The following is a 22,612-nucleotide window of genomic DNA, read 5'->3' on the forward strand; positions in this document are numbered from 1 at the left end:
GGGCATTTTTCCCTTTTACCTCTTGTCAAAATGAACAGTATAGGGCAACACCAGCGTGTTAGTGTAAAAAAATTATTTGCATAGGGGTGGACATAGGGGTATTCTACGCCAGTGATTCCCAAACAGGGTGCCTCCAGCTGTTGCACAACTCCCAGCATGCTTGGACAGTCAACGGCTGTCCAGCAATACTGGGAGTTGTTGTTTTGCAACAGCTGGAGGCTCCATTTTGGAAACAGTGGTGTACCGGACGTTTTTCATTTTTATTGGGAGGGGAGGGGGGCTGTGTAGGGGTATGTGTCTATGTAGTGTTTTTTACTTTTTATTTAATTTTGTGGTAGTGTAGTGTAGTGTAGTGTTTTTAGGGTACAGTCACACGGGCGGGGGATTACAGCGAGTTCCCGCTGCGAGTTTGAGCTGCCGCGCAAAATTTGCTGCATCGCAAACTTGCAGCCTGATACTCACTGTAAGCCCCCTGCCCATGTGAATGTACCCTGTACATTCACAGGGGGGGGACCTCCAGCTGTTACAAAACTACAACTCCCAGCATGCACAGTTTATCAGTGCATGCTGGTAGTTATAGTTTTGCAACAGCTGGAGGCACACGGTTGGGAAACACTGAGTTAGGAAACAGACAATGTTTCCCAACCAGTGTGCCTCCAGTTGTTGCAAAACCACAACTCCCAGCATTCTCAGGCATGCTGGGAGTAGTAGTTCGGCAACATTTTTAGAGCCAGATGTTGCCGAACTACAACTCCCAGCATGCTGGGAGTTGTAGTTTTGCAACATCTGGAGGACTACAGTTTGCAGACCACTATTACAGTGGTTCCCAATCTGTGCCCTTCCAGATGTAGCAAAACTACAACTCCCAGTATGCCAAAACTGTCCAGGCATGCTGGGAGTTGTAGTTCTGCAACATCTGAAGGGCCAGATGTTACAGAACTACAACTCCCAGCATGCCTGGACAGTAAGGGCATGCTGAGGATGTGTAGTTTTGCAACATCTGGAAGGGCACAGTGGTCTCCAAACTGTGGACCTCCAGATGTTGCAAAACTGCAACTCCCAGCATGCCTAGACGCCAAGGGCTGTCTGGGCATGCTGGGAGTTGTAGTTTACAGGGTCCCATTACAGCAATGCATGTCGTTTTACGGCGACGTGCATTGCTGTAAAGGGCCCGACCGCGGCTGAAGATCTACTCACCTGTCGCCGCCGCTGCCGTCTTCATCGTCTGGATCCGGGTCTTCAGGGACGAGGTAAGTACCGGGGCTGGTCCCCAGCACTCCCCCGTCCCCCGCCGCGTCCCCTGGTCTTCCTCCCGTCCTCTCCGGACTTCAAGGGGCCGGGCAGGACGGGAGGAAGTAACCGCCCCCCCCCCCTTGCGATTGGTCGGTTAGTTGACCGACGGATCGCAGGGGATCGGAGGAGTTGGCAGGCTTGCCACCTCGCTCCTAGGCTCCAGCATGGTCCTGGCTGTCTGTGACAGCCGGGATCATGCGAAATTACCGGGCGGTCGGGTCCCAGAGACCCGATCAGCCCGGTATCGCCGCAGATCGCAAGGGCGATTTCCCTTGCGATTTGCGGCGATCGTCGACATGGGGGGCCTACATGGCATTTCAGCAGGCATCCAGTTCCGATCTCTGCCCGGCTCGGGGCAGAGACCGGAAATACAACAGGACGTTCTCTAACGTCCTTGGGCATTAAAGCCCAGGTAGTGAGGACGTTAGAGAACGTCCTATGTCCTTAACAGGTTAAGGGGGAACTTGGGGCAGGACCACTAAAGTACACATGGGGTAAAGATTCAAATGTCCTTTTAGACCAAAGCACTAAAGCTGCAAAGACACTAAAAGTGACACCTCATACATATTACATTGTATCTATTTCCAACTTTTAATTGTTGCATGTATTGTGATGTAGATGCTGCCACCATGGTCAGAATAACTGCGTATTTTACCTGCAGGTCTGCAGGTGCTTGCTATGTTGCGGATCGGTGATTGAATTCACCATTTCCTGTATAAAAGAATGAGATTCACAGTAAATATGCAACAAAATTAGCATGTAACGTGTATGGATTTTGCTGTATACCTGCGACGGATCTGCATGAAAAAATTGTGATACATGTGAAATCCCCCTAATAGGGTCTGAGTGGCTAGCGCAGCACAAGCTGTAAATATTGCCCTGGACACAGTGAGTTACTTTTTAATTTAGATAAATAGATAGATATTGTGATCATATCTTTTTTTTTAACAGTACTAACATTTTCTTTTATTTTTATCACACGTCAAAAAATCCCATAGGTTAAAAGGTCAAAGTGACTTTGTAATTTCTGAGTTTCTTTATTTGCCGTGTCAAACGCGTTTCAAGGTCTTGCACCTCTTTCTCAATGACTGTGGCATACATACATAGATACAATATCACTGGCTATATACAGTGCATAGTGAAAGTATTCGGCCCCTTTGAACTTTTCAACCTTTTGCCACTTTTCAGGCTTTAAACATAAAGATATAAAACTGTAATTTTTTGTGAAGAATCAACAACAAGTTGGAAACAATCATGAAGTGGAATGAAATTTATTGGATATTTCAAACTTTGTTAACAAATAAAAAACTGAAAAATTGGGGCGTGCAAAATTATTCAGCCCCTTTACTTTCAGTGCAGCAAACTCTCTCCAGAAGTTTAGTGAGGATCTCTGAATGATCCAATGTTGACCTAAATAACTAATGATGATTAATAGAATCCACCTGTGTGTAATCAAGTCTCAGTATAAATGCACCTGCACTGTGATAGTCTCAGAGGTCCGTTTAAAGCACAGAGAGCATCATGAAGAACAAGGAACACACCAGGCAGGTCCGAGATACTGTTTGGAGAAGTTTAAAGCTGGATTTGGATGCAAAAAGATTTCCCAAGCTTTAAACATCCCAAGGAGCACTGTGCAAGCGATACTATTGAAATGGAAGGAGTATCAGACCACTGCAAATCTACGAAGACCTGGCCGTCCCTTTAAACTTTCAGCTCATACAAGGAGAAGACTGATCAGAGAAGCAGCCAAGAGGCCCATGATCACTCTGGATGAACTGCAGAGATCTACAGCTGAGGTGGGAGATTCTGTCCATAGGACAACAATCAGTCGTATACTGCAAAAATCTGGCCTTTATGGAAGAGTGGCAAGAATAAAAGACATTTCTTAAAGATATCCATAAAAAGTGTTGTTTAAAGTTTGCCACAAGCCACCTGGGAGACACATCTGACATGTAGAAGAAGGTTCTCTGGTCAGATTAAACCAAAATCGAACTTTTTGGCAACAATGCAAAACGTTATGTTTGGCATAAAAGCAACACAGCTCATCACCCTGAACACAAAATCCCCACTGTCAAACATGGTGGTGGCAGCATCATGGTTTGGGCCTGCTTTTCTTCAGCAGGGACAGGGAAGATGGTTAAAATTGATGGGAAGATGGATGGAGCCAAATACAGGACCATTCTGGAAGAAAACCTGATGGAATCTGCAAAAGACCTGAGACTGGGACGGAGATTTGTCTTCCAACAAGACAATGGTCCAAAACATAAAGCAAAATCTACAATGGAATGGTTCACAAATAAACATTTCCAGGTGTTAGAATGGCCAAGTCAAAGTCCAGACCTGAATCCAATCGAGAATCTGTGGAAAGAACTGAAAACTGCTGTTCACAAACGCTCTCCATCCAACCTCACTGAGCTAGAGCTGTTTTGCAAGGAGGAATGGGCAAAAATTTAAGTCTCTCGATGTGCAAACCTGATAGAGACATACCCCAAGCGACTTACAGCTGTAATCGCAGCAAATGGTGGCGCTACAAAGTATTAACTTAAGGGGGCAGAATAATTTTGCACGCCCAATTTTTTTGTTTTTTATTTGTTAAAAAAGTTTTAAATATCCAATAAATGTCGTTCCACTTCATGATTTTGTCCCACTTGTTGTTGATTCTTCACAAAAAATTACAGTTTTATATCTTTATGTTTGAAGCCTGAAATGTGGCAAAAGGTCGAAAAGTTCAAGGGGGCCAAATACTTTCACTATGCACTGTATAGTTTAAAAAGGGTGCCAGAAAATGCAATTAGTTGTTTAAAAATGTGTCATAAGGCTGCGCCATGGCAATGTCGTAGTAGCACTGTCTGATGACGTAAACCAGTATTTCATTCATAAAATGGAAAATATGTGTTTTTTATTTCTAAACAGTATCTGATGTGCAATGGATAGAAACAGTAATAAAATCTAATGTATAAAAGGAGTTGCAGAGCCGCTGTAGGCGGTCTAAATTCTAAAATGTGCATATTTTAATAGGAATGTTTTAAATGTTACTCCAGCACAGATGTGAGGTTTATAGTCCATGCATGTGTGAGTTGTGTTTAAAAAGCTGCTTGTGGGAGAGCAGCAGCGGTGGTCTCGAAAAAGTGAAACTGCAGTGGTGTCAAGGTACAGGGTAACAGGTATTGGGACTTGTTATTTAGAGAGAGATTTTTTCTCAGCGTAAGTGTGTATATATCAGATGGAGTATATGTGTAAATATTAGGATATTAAAAGTCAGGTGCGCAGGATATTCAAGCGCATATGCGAATATTGAAAAACAGGTGCGCAAGTTATTTATGCGCATGCATAAGTACTAGAAGCGGGTGCACAGGTAGGAGTTTATATTAATGAGTATTGCAATGAATATTAAGAGCCGGGTGCACAGGTGTGAGTTTACTGTATAAGTTTGTATGAATGGATATAGAGGTGCTACTTGCGGAGCAGCGATGTAGTTTAAAAGTGTGGTGGTACAATTAATGAGGCTCCAGCGGTGTCAAATGCTGGATGTTGGGTATCAGAACCTGATTGGAAGCTAGAAAGAAAGCTGATTGTAGATGTTTCCACAGATGATATATGCAAAGTATCAAATTGATGTTGATGACAGTATCGGGTTGTATATATTTGTTAGAATGACACATCGTGTGCTGTGTTATATTGTATATAGTTAAAGTAGACATTTTTTAGTACATATTGGCCCTCATTTACTAAGAGTGGAGTGTGGGTTTCTTTGTGGATTTTAATTCCCTACAATTTATTTGCCACAGTATTTACTAAGGTTTCCCTACATTTTTCACTCTCCCTACACTTTGCTTTTTTCTACACATGCTCAGATCTGTAGGGCTTTCTTCAGCTGAAATCCACCACATTTTCTGTGGAAACCTTAGTAAATATGTTGGGTTTTTGTAAAAATGTCAGGAACATGCCCCTTTTTGGAGATGACACCCCCTTTTCCTGGCTGTCACACCCCTATTTCGAGTTTTCTAGGCAAAATGGAGAGTTAGTCAAGGTTTTTTCAATTCTGGCGCAAATTCTGGCGCAGACAGAATTTCTGGTGCAATGCGACAGAATCTGGCGCACAACCCGACAAAACATGTCGGGTTTGCAATAGTAAATGAGGGCCATTGTGTTGTATATTGTATATAGTAGATATTGTTATATTGCATATTGTTAAATTGTATATAGATGATAGTAAAGTAGATGGAAATGTATATGTATATTGTATATAGTTTGGGTAAATGGAAATGTATATGTATTATGGTATGCTATTATATTACTATAATGTTTCTAATTGGTAGTAAAAAAAAAGTTTTGTGTTGTATTTGGGTTTATTTCTGTATTTTTGAATTCTGAATGGTGATTTTCGGTACTATACCTTAGATGTATACTGAACTATATATTTTCATATATTCTCAATATTCTCATTCAGACCCAGCGGGGTCAAACTTCTACATAGTCTCCCGAATCTGTCCCTGCAGTTGTCAGGTATTTGTTCTATTCCAGTAATTTGGAATTCTTCGAAGTTGTTGTCGTGTTTATCAGTTGCATGTCTCGATACACCATGTTTTGGAAACTTATGTGTAACATTCAAACGATGTCCGCTCATATGATTTCTTAGTGTCTGTGAAGTCTGTCCAATGTATTATTGGCCACATCCGCACTCAATTAAATAAATAGCATGGGTTGAGTTGCAGTCCACTCTATTTTTTGTTTTGAATTTTTCACCCGTTTGGTTGGGGTCTTTAACCCCTTAACGACGCAGGACGTATATTTACGTCCTGCGCCGTCTCCCGCGATATGAAGCGGGATCGCGCCGCGATCCCGCATCATATCGCGTGGGTCCCGGCGCTAATCAACGGCCGGGACCCGCGGCTAATACCACACATCGCCGATCGCGGCGATGTGCGGTATTAACCCTTTAGAAGCGGCGGTCAAAGCTGACCGCCGCTTCTAAAGTGAAACTGAAAGTATCCCGGCTGCTCAGTCGGGCTGTTCGGGACCGCCGCGGTGAAATCGCGGCATCCCGAACAGCTGATCGGACACCGGGAGGGCTCTTACCTGCCTCCTCGGTGTCTGATCGACGAATGACTGCTCCGTGCCTGAGATCCAGGCAGGAGCAGTCAAGCGCCGATAATGCTGATCACAGGCGTGTTAATACACGCCTGTGATCAGGATGAGAGATCAGTGTGTGCAGTGTTATAGGTCCCTATGGGACCTATAACACTGCAAAAAAAAAGTAAAAAGTGTTAATAAAGGTCATTTAACCCCTTCCCTAATAAAAGTTTGAGTCACCCCCCTTTTCCCATAAAAAAAATAAAACAGTGTAAAAAAAAAATAAAAATAAACATATGTGGTATCGCCGCGTGTGTAAATGTCCGAACTATAAAAATATATCATTAATTAAGCCGTACGGTCAATGGCGTACGCGCAAAAAAATTCCAAAGTCCAAAAAAGCGTATTTTGGTAACTTTTTATAACATTAAAAAATGAATAAAAAGTGATCAAAAAGTCAGATCAAAACAAAAATCATACCAATAAAAACTTCAGATCACGGCGCAAAAAATGAGTCCTCATACCGTCCCGTACGTGGAAAAATAAAAAAGTTATAGGGGTCAGAAGATGACATTTTTAAACGTATAAATTTTCCTGCATGTAGTTATGATTTTTTCCAGAAGTGCGACAAAATCAAACCTATATAAGTAGGGTATCATTTTAACCGTATGGACCTACAAAATAATGATAAGGTGTAATTTTTACCGAAATATGCACTGCGTAGAAACGGAAGCCCCCAAAAGTTACAAAATGGCGTTTTTTTTTTCGATTTTGTCGCACAATGATTTTTTTTTCCGTTTCGCCGTGCATTTTTGGGTAAAATGACTAATGTCACTGGAAAGTAGAATTGGTGATGCAAAAAATAAGCCATAATATGGATTTTTAGGTGGAAAATTGAAAGGGTTATGATTTTTAAAAGGTAAGGAGGAAAAAACGAAAGTGCAAAAACGGAAAAACCCTGAGTCCTTAAGGGGTTAAAGGGGTACTCCGGTGCTTAGACATCTTATCCCCTATCCAAAGGATAGGGGATAAGATGCCTGATCGCAGGAGTCCCGCCACTGGGGACCCCTGGGATCATGCACGCGGCACCCCGTTTGTAATCAGTCCGGCCTGATTACCGGTGACTACAGGGCGGGCTGCGTGTGACGTCACGCCCCCACCCCCGTGTGATGTCAAGCTCCGCCCCTCAATGCAAGCCTACAGGAGGGGGCGTAACAGCTATCACGCCCCCTCCTGTAGGCTTGCATTGAGGGGCGGAGCGTGACATCACACGGAGGCGGTAATCAGACCCGGAGCGAACACACTCCGGGGACTGATTACAAATGGGGTGCCGCATGCATGATCCCGGGGGTCCCCAGCGGTGGGACTCCCGCGATCAGGCATCTTATCCCCTATCCTTTGTATAGGGGAAAAGATGTGTAAGCACCGGAGAACCCCTGTAAGACTCCATCCTCCAAAAAGTATTACCCAAGAAGCCGGCATTCACGTATAGACGCGCAAAAACAATAAAAAATATGCTAGCTCCAAGTCGTCTTAGAGAAGAAAAACCAACAGACAAACAGATGAAAAACTCAACTATGGACCAAAGTGGATGTTTTAAATGTGGAGTAAAAAAAATGCAAACTTTGTACAAATATCAATCATGGTGCAAAAACATTCAAAAGTAACCAAACGGGTGAAAAATTCAAAACTAAAAAATAGAGTGGACTGCAACTCAACCCATGTTATTTATTTAATTGAGTGAGGATGTGCCCAACAATACATTGGATGGACTTCACAGACACTAAGAAATCGTATGAGCGGACATCGTTTCATTGTCACACATAAGTTTCCAAAACATAATGTATCGAGACATGCAGCTGATAAACACGACAACAACTTCGAAGAATTCAAAATTACTGGAATAGAACAAATACCTGACAACTGCAGCAACAGATTCAGGAGACTATGTAGAAGGGAGTCCTTCTGGATTTTTAAGATGAACACTTTGATCCCGCTGGGTCTGAATGAGAATATTGAGAATATATGAAAAGATATAGTTCAGTATACACCCAAGGCATAGTACTGAAAATCACCATTCATAACACAAAAATACAGAAATAAACCCTAATATGACACAAAATTTTTTTTTACTACCAATTAGAAACATTATAGTAATATAAGAGCATACCATAATACAATACATTTCCATTAACGCACACTATAAACAATATACATTTCCATCTACTTTAACTATATACAATATAACAATATACAATATTACAATATCTACTATATACAATATACAACACTATATCTACTAAACAATATCTACTTTAACTATATACAATATAACACAGCACACAATGTGTCATTGTAACAAATATATACAACCCGATACCGTCATCAATATCAATTTGATACTTTGTATATATCATCTGAAGAAACATCTACAATCAGCTTTCTTTCTAGCTTCCAATTAGGTTCTGATACCCAACATCCAGCATTTGACCCCGCTGGAGCCTCATTAATTGTACCACCACACTTTAAAACTACATCGCTGCTCCGCAAGTAGTGCCTCTATATCCATTCATACAACTTATACAGTAAACTCACACCTGTGCACCCGGCTCTTAATATTCATTGCAATACTCATTAATATAAACTCATACCTGTGCACCCAACTTCTAGTACTTATGCATTCGTATAAATAACTTGCGCACCTGTTTTTCAATATTCGCATATGCACTTGAATATCCTGCGCACCCGACTTTTAATATCCTAATATTTACACATATACTACATCTGATATATACACACTTACGCTGAGAAAAAATCTCTCTCTAAATAACAAGTCCCGATACCTGTTACCCTGTACTTCGACACCGCTGCAGTTTCACTTTTTGGAGACCACCGCTGCTGCTCTCCCACAAGCAGCTTTTTAAACACATCTCACACATGCGCGAACTTTAAACCTCACATCTGCGCTGGAGTAGCATTTAAAACATTCCTATTAAAATATACACATTTTAGACATTATACCGCCTACAGCGGCTCTGCAACTCCTTTTATACATTAGATTTTGTTACTGTTTTTATCCATTGCACATCAGATACTGTTTAGAAATAAAGGACACATACTTTCCATTTTATGAATTAGATACTAGTTTACTGTCACGATTCGGCTGGCTGGATGTGGATCCTCTGTGTCAGCGAGGGATTGGCGTGGACCGTGTCGGTGGACCGGTTCTAAGATGCTACTGGTATTCACCAGAGCCCGCCGCAAAGCGGGATGTTCTTGCTGCGGCGGTAGCAACCAGGTCGTATCCACCGGCAACGGCTCAACCTCGCTGACTGCTGAGAAGGCGTGGGACAGAAGGACTAGGCAGAGCCAAGGTCAGACGTAGCAGAAGGTCGGGGCAGGCGGCAAGGTTCGTAGTCAATATGGATAGCAGAAGATATGGAACACAGGCTTTGGACAACACTAAACGCTTTCACTGGCACAAGGCAACAAGATCCGGCAAGGAAGTGCAGGGGAAGTGAGGTGATATAGACAGGGAGCAGGTGAAAGCTAATTAGGCTGATTGGGCCAGGCACCAATCATTGGTGCACTGGCCCTTTAAATCTCAGAGAGCTGGCGCGCGCGCGCCCTAGAGAGCGGAGCCGCGCGCGCCAGCACATGACAGCCGGGGACCGGGACGGGTAAGTGACTTGGGATGCGATTCGCGAGCGAGCGTGTCCCGCTATGCGAATCGCATCCCCGCCGGCGATGTCAGTGCAGCGCTCCCGGTCAGCGGGTCTGATCGGGGCGCTGCAGAGAGAGAGACGCCGTGAGCGCTCCGGGGAGGAGCAGGGACCTGGAGCGCTCGGCGTAACATTTGCGTCATCAGACAGCGCTACTACAACATTGCCATGGCGTAGCCTTATGACACATTTTTAACCAACTAATTGCATTTTCTGGCACCCTTTTTAAAATATATATAGCCAGTGATATTGTATCTATGTATGTATGCCACAGTCATTGAGAAAGAGGTGCAAGACCTCGAAACGTGTTTGACACGTCAAATAAAGAAACTCAGAAATTACAAAGTCGCTTTGGACCTTTTATTCCACTCCCGGTTGGCGCCGAACACCCGGGAATTTTTTCCAGAGATGGAACCATGTACATTTGCTCCTATCGAGCTGCACCGCAAACAGGATCCCAAGGGATCGTACATACAAGAGGCTCACATGGTTGTCGTGTGCCTAACACAGCCTTGCAAGGTGAGATTCTAATCTATATATCCACCTTACTATACCACCCAGTACAAACATACTGCCCAATAGGAAGCTCTGTTTATTTATTTTTTACAAACTGTATTTTATACAGTAAACTTATCCCAAAGGATAACATAGATCAATGATTCTGCCGCTTGACTGCTCATGCCTGGATCTCAGGCACTGAGCCGTGATTTGGTGATCGGACACCAGGAGGCAGGTAGGGGGACCCTCCTTGTGTTCTACAGCTGTTCGGGATGCCGCGGCAATCCCGAAAAGCCCCCTGAGCTAACCGGCAGCAGTTTAGTGTAACTTTAGACAAAAAATGTTTTCGCTAAACATTTTTTGGACCGAGTTTATTTGCGGCAAATTGCTATTAAAAATGTCTATTTCTGGCCTATAGAGAGTCTCAATAGGGGTGTAGAACACTTTGCTTGCTGTAACAAGCATAGAGTGTGTGCTGGTTTAGTGAAGTAATAATGTTATTCAGTATGAGATGCAGATCAGAGGCAATGCTATTAGAATCACTGTCGCAGAGCAGCACAATGACAGAGCCTGGAGGTGGCATTAGTATGAGGAGACCATATAGTGGCTGAATGACACAGCGTGGAGGTGGCGGTAGCAGGAGGAGACCACATAGTGGCTGAATGACACATCCTGGAGTTAGCAGCAGTATGAGCAGAACGTATAGTGGCTGAATGACACAGAGTGGAGGTGGTGGCAGCATGAGGATAACAAATAGTGGCTGAATGACACAGCGTGGAGGTGGCGACAGCATGAGGAGAACATATAGTGGCTGAATGACACAGCCTGGAGGTGGCGACAGCATGAGGAGAACATATAGTGGCTGAATGACACAGCCTGGAGGTGGCAGAAGCAGGAGGAGACCACATAGTGGCTGAATGACACAGCCTGGAGCTGGCGGCAGCAAATAGTGGCTGAATGACATAGCCTGAGGTTTGTGGCAGCATGAGGAGAACATATAGTGGCTGAATGACACAGCGTTGAGGTGGCGGCAGCATGAGGAGAACATGTAGTGGCTGAATGACACAGCGTGAGGGTAGCAGAAGCATGAGGAGACCATGTAGTGGCTGATTGACACAGCGTGTAGGTTGCGGCAGCATGAGGAGAATATACAGTGGCTGAATGGCACAGCGTGGAGGTGGCAGAAGCATGAAGAGACCATGTAGTGGCTGATTGACACAGCGTGTAGGTTGCGGCAGCATGAGGAGACCATATAGTGGCTGATTGACACAGCGTGGAGGTGGAGGCAGCATGAGGAGAACATATAGTGGCTGAATGACACAGCGTTGAGGTGGCGCCAGCATGAGGACCACAAAATGGCTGAATGACCCAGCCTGGAGTTGGCGGCAGCATATAGTGCCTGAATGGCACAGCCTGGAGTTTGCGGCAGCATGAGGAGACCATATAGTGGCTGAATTACACAGCCTGGAGGTGGCGGAAGCATGAGGAGACCATATAGCCTCAATAGGGCTGTCACGATTCGGCTGGCTGGAGATGGATCCTCTGTGCCAGAGAGGGATTGGCATGGACCGTGTCGGTGGACCGGTTCTAAGTTGCTACTGGTATTCACCAGAGCCCGCCGCAAAGCGGGATGGTCTTGCAGCGGCGGTAGCAACCAGGTTGTATCCACCGGCAACGGCTCAACCTCTCTGACTGCTGAGATAAGCGCGGTACAAGGGAGTAGACAAGAGCAAGATCGGACGTAGCAGAAGATCAGGGCAGGCAGCAAGGATCGTAGTCAGGGGCAACGGCAGGAGGTCTGGAACACAGGCTAGGAACACACAAGGAAATGCTTTCACTGGCACAATGGCAACAAGATCCGGCGAGGGAGTGCAGGGGAAGTGAGGTATAAGTAGGGAAGTGCACAGGTGAAGGTACTGATTAAAACCTGATGCGCCAATCAGTGGCGCACCGGCCCTTTAAATCGCAAAGACCCGGCGCGCGCGCGCCCTAAGGAGCGGGGACGCGCGCGCCGGGACACCACAGATGGAGAACGGGTCTGGTAAGGGAATCGAGATGCGCATCGCGAGCGGGCGCGTCCCGCATCGCGAATCGCATCCCGGCTGGGAACATTATCGCAGGGCACCCGGTCGGCAGGTCTGACCGGGGCGCTGTGAATAAGAGAACGCTGTGAGCGCTCCGGGGAGGAGCGGGGACCCGGAGCGCTCGGCGTAACAAAGGCAGTACAAACACAATAGGGCAGTGTCCTAACACACATAGTGAGTGTGCTGTGTTAGTGAAATAATACTGTTATTCAGTATGACATACAGATTATAGGCATCACTATTAGAATCACTGCCACAGAGCGTCTGGATGTGGTAGAAGGGAGACCATATGATGTCAAAATTGAAGAGAATAAACAGATTTTTTATGTTATTTTTATTTTGTTTTATTTGAATTTATTCCACAGGTAATATTTGATGTCGACGACCATAGGCCCTCAGTCTTGAAAAGATTACATCGATTTTTTTTTTATTTTAATTTAAGATTTATATTAGATTCCCAAGTTTAATGTCCCCATGTTTACTTTGAACTAATACTGTATGACCACAAAATCCAATCGAACAAGGAGTCACATGGCTTCACAATGACAGAGCCTAGAGGTGGCAGCAGCCCGATTTTTAATAGCTAGTGCTACCATAACATTTTTTAGGTAATCTCCCAGCAGCATGATGAGACCATATATTGGCTGAATGAAGCAGCATGGAGGTTGCGGCAGCATGAGGAGACCATATAGTGCCTGAATGACACAGCATGGTGTTGGTGGCAGCATATAGTGGCTGAATGTCACTGCCTGGAGGTGGCGACAGCATGAGGACTATATATAGTGCCTTAATGACACAGCGTGGAGTTGGCGGCAGCATATAGTGGCTAAATGACACAGCCTAGAGTTGGCGGCAGCATGAGGAGAACATATAGTGGATGAATGAAACAGCCTGGAGTTGGTGGCAGCACGAGGAGAACAAATAGTGGCTGAATGACACAGCGTGGAGGTGGCAGCAACATAAGGAGACCATGTAGTGCCTGAATGACACAGCATGGAGGTAGCGGCAGCATGATGAGACTATATAGTGCCTAGATGATGCAGCGTGGAGTTAACAGCAGCATATAGTGGCTGCATGACACAGCCTGGAGTTGGCATGAGGAGAACATTTAGATGTTGGTGGCAGCACGAGGAGAACATATAGTGGCTGAATAACACAGCCTGGAGGTGGCATAAGCATGAGGAGAGAGTTTAGTGGCTCAATGACACAGCCTGGAGTTGGCGGCAGCATGAGTAGAACATATGGTGGCAGAATGAGACAGCCTGGAGGAGGCAGCAGCATCAGGAGTCTTGAAAGTGACCCGGTAACAGAGTGGTGTGGTGGGTGGCAATACCAGTACCTGGTGACAAAGGTGGGTGAAAAAAGGAGAACTTGGCATCAGATGTGTGGCATCAGGATTGTGGCAGGATCAGAATAGTAGCTGAGGCAGGTAGGCAGAAGAAAACGGTTTCTTCTGTAAAAGTGTTTTTGTGCACTAGCAACATAAAACTTGACTTTTAATAATATGCTTAGGATAAAATATATGGACCCAGGTTTTTTTTTTTTGAAACAAACAAAAGGAAAGGTGTGCAAAAAACACCATGTGCCACCAACACCACCAAGTGCTGATGTGATGCAAAGACCTCTAAAAGGTGGAAGGAAACAACGTATGGTACATTGCAACAGGTGGGGGTAAAAACTTTCCCTGTAAGGCCCTTCTCTTGCCCAATTAGATGCACGTATATGGTATGGACTTATGAGGGGAGGACAATGCACTCCAGTATGCTTAAAAAATTATTTCTGTACAAATCGGGTTGACAGGTTGCTGGGTGGGGCTGGAGAAGACCCAGCAGTCATTGGCACCAATGACAAAGTAAGAGGTAGGTGTAGTGTCCTTAAAAATGATTTCAGGGACTTGCAAGCTTAAGGCAAGGACCTCCAAGTTAGTATTTTCTGAAATATTACCTGTACCACGAGCCACACCAGAGAGGCAGCGGGAGATTAGGGAGGTAAACAAGTGGCTCAGAAGCTGGTGTAGGAAGGAGGGGTTTGGGTTCATGGAGAACTGGGCCGACTTCGCTGTCGGTTACCGGCACTACCGTAGGGATGGGCTGCGCCTCAATGGGGAGGGTGCAGCTGTGCTTGGGGAGAAGATGGCTAGAAGGGTGGAGGAGTATTTAACCCCTTAAGGACCAAGGGCGTAACCCCACGTCATATCACGGCAGTCCTGGCGTCATAGTGAAGCCGGGACCCGCCTCTAATAGCGCGCAGCGTCGATCGCGGCGCTGCGCGCTATTAACCCTTTAGCCGCGCGCTCAGAGCTGAGCCGCGCGGCTAAAAGTGAAAGTGAAAGTTGCCGGCTAGCTCAGTCGGGCTGTTCAGGATAGCCGCGGCTAATCGCGGCATCCCGAACAGCTGACAGGACAGCGGGAGGGCCCCTACCTGCCTCCTCGCTGTCCGATCGCCGAATGACTGCTCAGTGCCTGAAATCCAGGCCTGAGCAGTCATGCGGCAGAATCGTTGATCACTGGTTTCTTATGAGAAACCAGTGATCAATGATGAAGATCAGTGTGTGCAGTGTTATAGGTCCCTATGGGACCTATAACACTGCAAAGAAAAGTGGGAAAAAAAAGTGAATAAAGATCATTTAACTCCTCCCCTATTAAAAGTTTGAATCACCCCCCTTTTCCAATTAAAAAAAAAACACAGTGTAAATAAAAATAAAAATAAACATATATGGTATCACCGCGTTCGGAAATGTCCGAATTATAAAAATATATCATTAATTAAACCGCTCGGTCAATGGCGTGCGCGCAAAAAAATTGCACAGTCCGAAATAGTGCATTTTTTGTCACTTTTTATATCATTTAAAAATGAATAATAAGTCAATAAGTCCTATCAATGCATAAATGGTACCGTTAAAAACTTCAGATCACGGCGCAAAAAATGAGCCCTCATACCGCCCCATACACGGAAAAATAAAAAAAGTTATAGGGGTCAGAAGATGACAATTTTAAACGTATTAATTTTCCTGCATGTAGTTATGATTTTTTCCAGAAGTCCGACAAAATCAAACCTATATAAGTAGGGTATCATTTTAATCGTATGGACCTACAGAATAATGATAAGGTGTAATTTTTACCGAAAAATGTACTACGTAGAAACGGAAGCCCCCAAAAGTTACAAAACAGCGTTTTTTTTTTCAATTTTGTCGCACAATGATTTTTTTTTCCGTTTTACCTTAGATTTTTGGGCAAAATGACTGATGTCATTACAAAGTAGAATTGGTGGCGCAAAAAATATGCCATCATATGGATTTTTAGGTGCAAAATTGAAAGAGTTATGATTTTTTAAAGGCAAGGAGCAAAAAACGAAAATGCAGAAACGGAAAAAAACCCGGTCCTTAAGGGGTTAAACTAGGGACTGGGGGGGGGACCTACAACATAGAGGGGGAAGATAGTGTAGATAGAGGGGGGGGGACTTAATAATGTACCTGGGGGTGGAGCGGAGGGTGGGGTTAGAATAGTTAATAGGGATAGGCATCATAGGAAAAAAAAACATACACCATTGAAGTGCATGTTGACTAATGCCAGAAGTCTGTCCAATAAAACTGACAAACTGGAGTTGAAAATTTCTGAGGAGGATTATGACATAGTCGGTATAACAGAGACTTGGTTGGACGATAGCTGTGACTGGGCAGTTAACATACAAGGTTATAGTCTATTCAGTAAGGATCGGACAAAACGGAAAGGGGGAGGAGTCTGTCTTTATGTAAAGTCCAGTCTGAAGGCCGCACTTCTGGAGGATATTTAGGAGGGAAACGATAATGTGGAGTCGTTATGGGTAGAAATATATGGAGATAAAAACAAAAAAAAATCTGATAGGGGTTTGTTATAAGTGTTACGCCGAGCGCTCCGGGTCCCCGCTCCTCCCCGGAGCGCTCGCTACACTCTCGCTACTGCAGCGCTCCGGTCAGATCTACTGACCCGGGGCGCTGCGATACCACCTCCAGCCGGGATGCGATTCGCGATGCGGGTGGCGCCCGCTCGCGATGCGCACCCCGGCTCCCGTACCTGACTCGCTCTCCGTCGGTCCTGTCCCGGCGCGCGCGGCCCCGCTCCCTAGGGCGCGCGCGCGCCGGGTCTCTGCGATTTAAAGGGCCACTGCGCCGCTGATTGGCGCAGTGGTTCTAATTAGTGTGTTCACCTGTGCACTCCCTATTTATACCTCACTTCCCCTGCACTCCCTCGCCGGATCTTGTTGCCATTGTGCCAGTGAAAGCGTTTCCTTGTGTGTTCCTAGCCTGTGTTCCAGACCTCCTGCCGTTGCCCCTGACTACGATCCTTGCTGCCTGCCCCGACCTTCTGCTACGTCCGACCTTGCTTCTGTCTACTCCCTTGTACCGCGCCTATCTTCAGCAGTCAGAGAGGTTGAGCCGTTGCTAGTGGATACGACCTGGTCACTACCGCCGCAGCAAGACCATCCCGCTTTGCGGCGGGCTCTGGTGAAAACCAGTAGTGACTTAGAACCGGTCCACTAGCACGGTCCACGCCAATCCCTCTCTGGCACAGAGGATCCACCTCCTGCCAGCCGGCATCGTGACAATAAGCCACCAAACATAATGGAAGAGGCAGAATAGCAATTATTGAGGCAAATAAACAAGGCAGCAAATCAAAATGATGTGATAATAATGGGGGACTTTAACTATCCTGATATAAACTGGGAGACTGAGACCTGTGAATCTCATAAAGGAAACAGGTTTCTGACTATAATTAAAGACAATTATCTGTCCCAAATGGTGCAGGGCCCTACCAGAGGGGGCGCCCTACTAGACTTAATATTAACCAACGTATCTGACAGAGTAGTTAATGTGCAAGTAAAAGGACACCTGGGAAATAGTGATCAAAATATAATACATTATAACTTGTTCTTCAATAAGGGAATTTCTTGAGGGGCCACAAAAACAATGGACTTTAGGAAGGCAAAGTTCGATCAACTCAGAGAATAGCATTAAAAAGCTATAGAGAAAAATGTAAAATATGTAAAAAAAAACTGATAAAAGCCGCAAAAATAGAGACAGAAAAACTCATTGCCAAAGAGAGTAAAACTAACCCCAAAATGTTATTTAACTATATAAATAACAAAAAGGTCAAAAATAAAAGTGTTGGCCCTTTAAAAAATGATGAGGAAGAAATTATAAACGGGGATCAGGAGAAAGCAAATATATTAAACAAATTCATCTCCACTGTATTCACTGAGGAAAATGCAGGTGAAATACAGTGTGATAAAGTAAACTCCCCTTTACACGTCACCTGTCTAACCCAGGAAGAAGTACAGTGCTGCCTACAAAAAATCAAAATAGACAAATCACCAGGTCCAGATGGCATTCACCCCCGTGATCTAAAGGAATTAAGTAATGTAATAGACAGACCCCTATTTAATATTCAGGGACTCTATAGTGACAGGGACTGTTCCCCAGGACTGGTGCATGGCAAATGTGGTGCCAATATTTAAGAATGGGTCAAAAGGTGACCCTGGGAATTATAGACCTGTTAGTTTAACCTCGGTTGTATGTAAATTGTTTGAGGGTTTCCTAAGAGATGCTATTTTGGAATATCTTGATGAAAATAAATGTATGACTCCATATCAGCATGGCTTTATGAGTGATTGATCCTGTCAAACTAACCTGATCAGCTTTTGTGAGGAGGTGAGCTCAAGACTTGACCAGGGGCACTTGCTGGATGTCGTATATCTGGATTTTTCCAAAGCATTTGATACGGTTCCACATAAAAGGTTGGTGCATAAAATGAGAAGTTTTGGGCTGGGGGAGAATGTGTGTAAGTGGGTAAGTAACTGGCTCAATGATAGGAAACAGAGGGTGGTTATTAATGGTTATTAATTATTTGACCTGTCCCATTTAATATATTCATTAATGACCTTGCAGAGGGGTTGAATAGTAAAGTATCAATCTTTGCAGTTGACACTAAACTCTGTAAAGCGGTAAACACTATAGAGGACAGTGCACTGCTACAAATGGATCTGGATAGGTTGGAGGTTTGGGCTGGGAATTGGCAGATGAGGTTCAACACTGATAAATGTAAGGTAGTGCACATGGGGAAGAAAAATCCGGGCTGGCATTATGTATTAAATGGGAGAACACTTGGGACGACTGACATGGAAAAGGACATAGAAAAGAGTCTTAGTTAACAGTAAATTTAGCTGTAGTGACCAGTTTCGGGCAGCTGCTGCCAAGGCTAATAAAATCATGGGGTGCATCAACAGGGGCATAGATGCCCACGACAAGGAAATAATTCTACCGCTGTACAAATCACTAGTCAGACCACACACAGAATACTGTGTACAGTACTGGGCACCAGTGTACAAGAAAGATATAGTGGAGCTGGAGTGGGTTCAAAGACAGGCAACCAGGGTAATACGGGGAATGGGAGGATTACAGTACCCAGAAAGATTATCAGAATTAGGGTTATTTAGTTTACAAAAAAGAAGGCTTAGGGAAGACCTAATAACTATGTAAAAATATATCAGGGGACAGTACAGAGATCTCTCCCATGATCTATTTATACCCAGGACTGTATCAATAACAAGGGGGCATCCTCTACGTATAGAGGAAAGGAGGTTCCTACACCAGCACAGACGAGGGTTCTTTACTGTAAGAGCAGTTAGAGGTGGTCATGGTGGACTCTGAAATAGAGTTCAAAAAGGGTCTGGATGCATTTTTGGAGAGTAATAACATTACTGGTTATGTATTCTAGATTTATAGGAACAGAACGTTGATCCAGGGATTTATTCTGACTGCCATATTTGGAGTCGGGAAGGAATTTTTACCTCCAGTATGAGGGTTTTTTGCCTTCCTCTGGATCAACTCAACTCTATAGGGACTTATTAGGGATATAGGTTGAACTCGATGGACTCTGGTCTTTTTTCAACCTTATGAACTATGTTACTATGTACATACCAGTGCTGCAGCACACAGTCGCTGTGTACTACACCCAAAATTGTACTTTCTCTCTCAATCTCACTCCCTTCCCTATCAGTGCTTCTAGGCAGGATTTGTGCTTGAGCTGAATTGCTTCTGTTCTGTGCAACACAGTGCTCACTGTCCCTCTCTGTAATAGAACGCTGTAGTGACTGAGAAGTAAATTGCTGCAGTAAGGATGCTTTACTGTGCAACTCACACTGCTATCTGTCCCTCTGTTGAATGCTGATGTGACTAGGAGGTGAATCGCTACTGGAAAAAAGCTTTTCTGGCCAACACACACAGCGCTGTCTGTCCCTATCTATCTCTCTGCAATGTAAGGCTGAATTGATTGGCCGCAATATGGCTGCCGATTATAAAGGGCTGTGACATCACAGGGGTGACTGGCTGCTGATAGGCGGCATGCTGAATGTGATTCAGGGTCATCCCGCCTACCCTTGTTCCCGCCTTCCCAGAATTCCTTGCCGTATGTCCTCACATGTGAATTCACCATTTTAGATGCTCTGGAACCTGGACCGGACTAAATGGAGTTTAATAAAGCATTTCACGCGATCAAATTGTGCCGATATTCGCATTCATTGTGAACCGAATTTTTCCTGAAATTCAAATTCGGAACCATCAGATTCGATTCACTCCCTGAATATTATCCTGTCACACACTATACCCTCCTGAACATAACCCTGCCACACACTGCACCACACTGAATACTGCCACACACTGTGCCCCATGAATACTGCCAGACACTGTACCCTTTTAATATAATACTGCCACACACTGTGCCCATGAATACTGCCAGACACTGTACCCTCTGAATATAATACTGCCACACAATGTACCCTCTGAATATAACCCAGCTACTGTGCCTGTAATAATAATATGGTCACACAGTGTTTCTTCTCAGTTCAGCTGAATCCCACCCCTGTATTGTTCTCCTCCAGACACCTCTGTCTTCCTCCTCCAAAACTTCTCTGCCCCCAAGACCTCTTGGTTCTCTCCACACTTCTCTGCCCTCCTCCCCAGATCCTTAAGTCCTCTCCACGCTCCTCAGCCTCCCTCCCGAGACCCTTAAGTCCTCTTCACCTCCTCTAACCCCCTCCACAGTCCCCCGAGTCTTCTCCAAACTTCTCTGCTTCCCTCCCCAGAACCCTAATTCCTCTCCGTACTCCTTTGCCCCCATACCCAGACTCCTGAGTCCTCTCCGAACTCCTCTGCCCCTCAACTCCAGACCCCTAAGTCCTCTCTACACTCCTCTGCCCTCCTCCCTAGGCACCTCTTCTCCCCTCCTCACACTCCTAATTCCTCTCCACACTCCTCTACCCCCCTCCCCAGACCCCTAAGTCCACTCCAAGCTTCGATAGATGTGTATGTGATAGATGTGTGTGTGTTTGTGTATGATATATGTGTGTATGTATAATTGGTGTGTGTATGATGTGTGTATGTGTATGTCTCCTTATGCTGCCACCACCTCCACGCTCTGTCATTCAGCCACAATATGGTATACTCATGCTTTTGCCACCTCCAGGCTGTGTCATTCTGCCACTATATGGCATCCTCATGCTGCCGCTAACTCCAGGCTGAGTTATTCAGCCACTATATGGTCTCCTCATGCTGCCGCCACATCCATGCTGGGTCATTCAGCCACTATATGGTCTCCTCATGCTGCGCCACCTCCACGCTGTGTCAATAGGGTACTAAATGGTCTCCTCATGCTGCCGCCACCTTCACGCTGGTTCACTGAGGCACTATATAGTCTCCTCATGCTTCCGCCACCTCCAGGCTGTGTCATTCAACCACTATATGTTCTCCTCATGCTGCCGCAAACTCCAGGCTGTGTCATTCAGCCACTGTAAGTTGCCGCCAACTCCAGGCTGTGTCATTCAGCCATTATGTGGTCTCCTCATGCTGCAAACTCCAGGCTGTGTCATTCAGCCACTATATGCTGCCGCCAAATTCAGGCTGTGTCATTCAGCCACTATGTGGTCTCCTCATGCTGCCGCCACCTATAGGATGTGTCATTCAGCTGCTATATGGCCTCCTCATGTGACCGCTACCTCCACGCTGTGTCATTTATGCACTATATGGTCTCCACATGCTGCCATAACCTTCAGGCTGTGTCAATCAGCCACTATATGGTATCCTCATGCTGCCGCCAACTCAAGGCTGTGTTATTCAGCCACTATATGGTCTCCTCATGCTGCTTTCAACTCCAGGCTTTGTCATTCAGCCACTATATGCTGCCGCAAACTACAGGCTGTGTGATTCAGCCACTGTAAGTTGCCGCCAACTCCAGGCTGTGTCATTCAGCCATTATGTGGTCTCCTCATGCTGCAAACTCCAGGCTGTGTCATTCAGCCACTATATGCTGCCGCCAAATTCAGGCTGTGTCATTCAGCCACTATGTGGTCTCCTCATGCTGCCGCCACCTATAGGATGTGTCATTCAGCTGCTATATGTTCTCCTCATGCTGCCGCAAACTCCAGGCTGTGTCATTCAGCCACTGTAAGTTGCCGCCAACTCCAGGCTGTGTCATTCAGCCATTATGTGGTCTCCTCATGCTGCAAACTCCAGGCTGTGTCATTCAGCCACTATATGCTGCCGCCAAATTCAGGCTGTGTCATTCAGCCACTATGTGGTCTCCTCATGCTGCCGCCACCTATAGGATGTGTCATTCAGCTGCTATATGGCCTCCTCATGTGACCGCTACCTCCACGCTGTGTCATTTATGCACTATATGGTCTCCACATGCTGCCATAACCTTCAGGCTGTGTCAATCAGCCACTATATGGTATCCTCATGCTGCCGCCAACTCAAGGCTGTGTTATTCAGCCACTATATGGTCTCCTCATGCTGCTTCCAACTCCAGGCTTTGTCATTCAGCCACTATATGCTGCCGCAAACTACAGGCTGTGTGATTCAGCCACTATATGGTCTCCACATGCTGCCACCACCTCAATGCTGTGTCAATC

This window comes from Hyla sarda, chromosome 1 (genome assembly GCF_029499605.1).
Source record: "Hyla sarda isolate aHylSar1 chromosome 1, aHylSar1.hap1, whole genome shotgun sequence".
Classification (NCBI taxonomy): Eukaryota; Metazoa; Chordata; class Amphibia; order Anura; family Hylidae; genus Hyla; species Hyla sarda.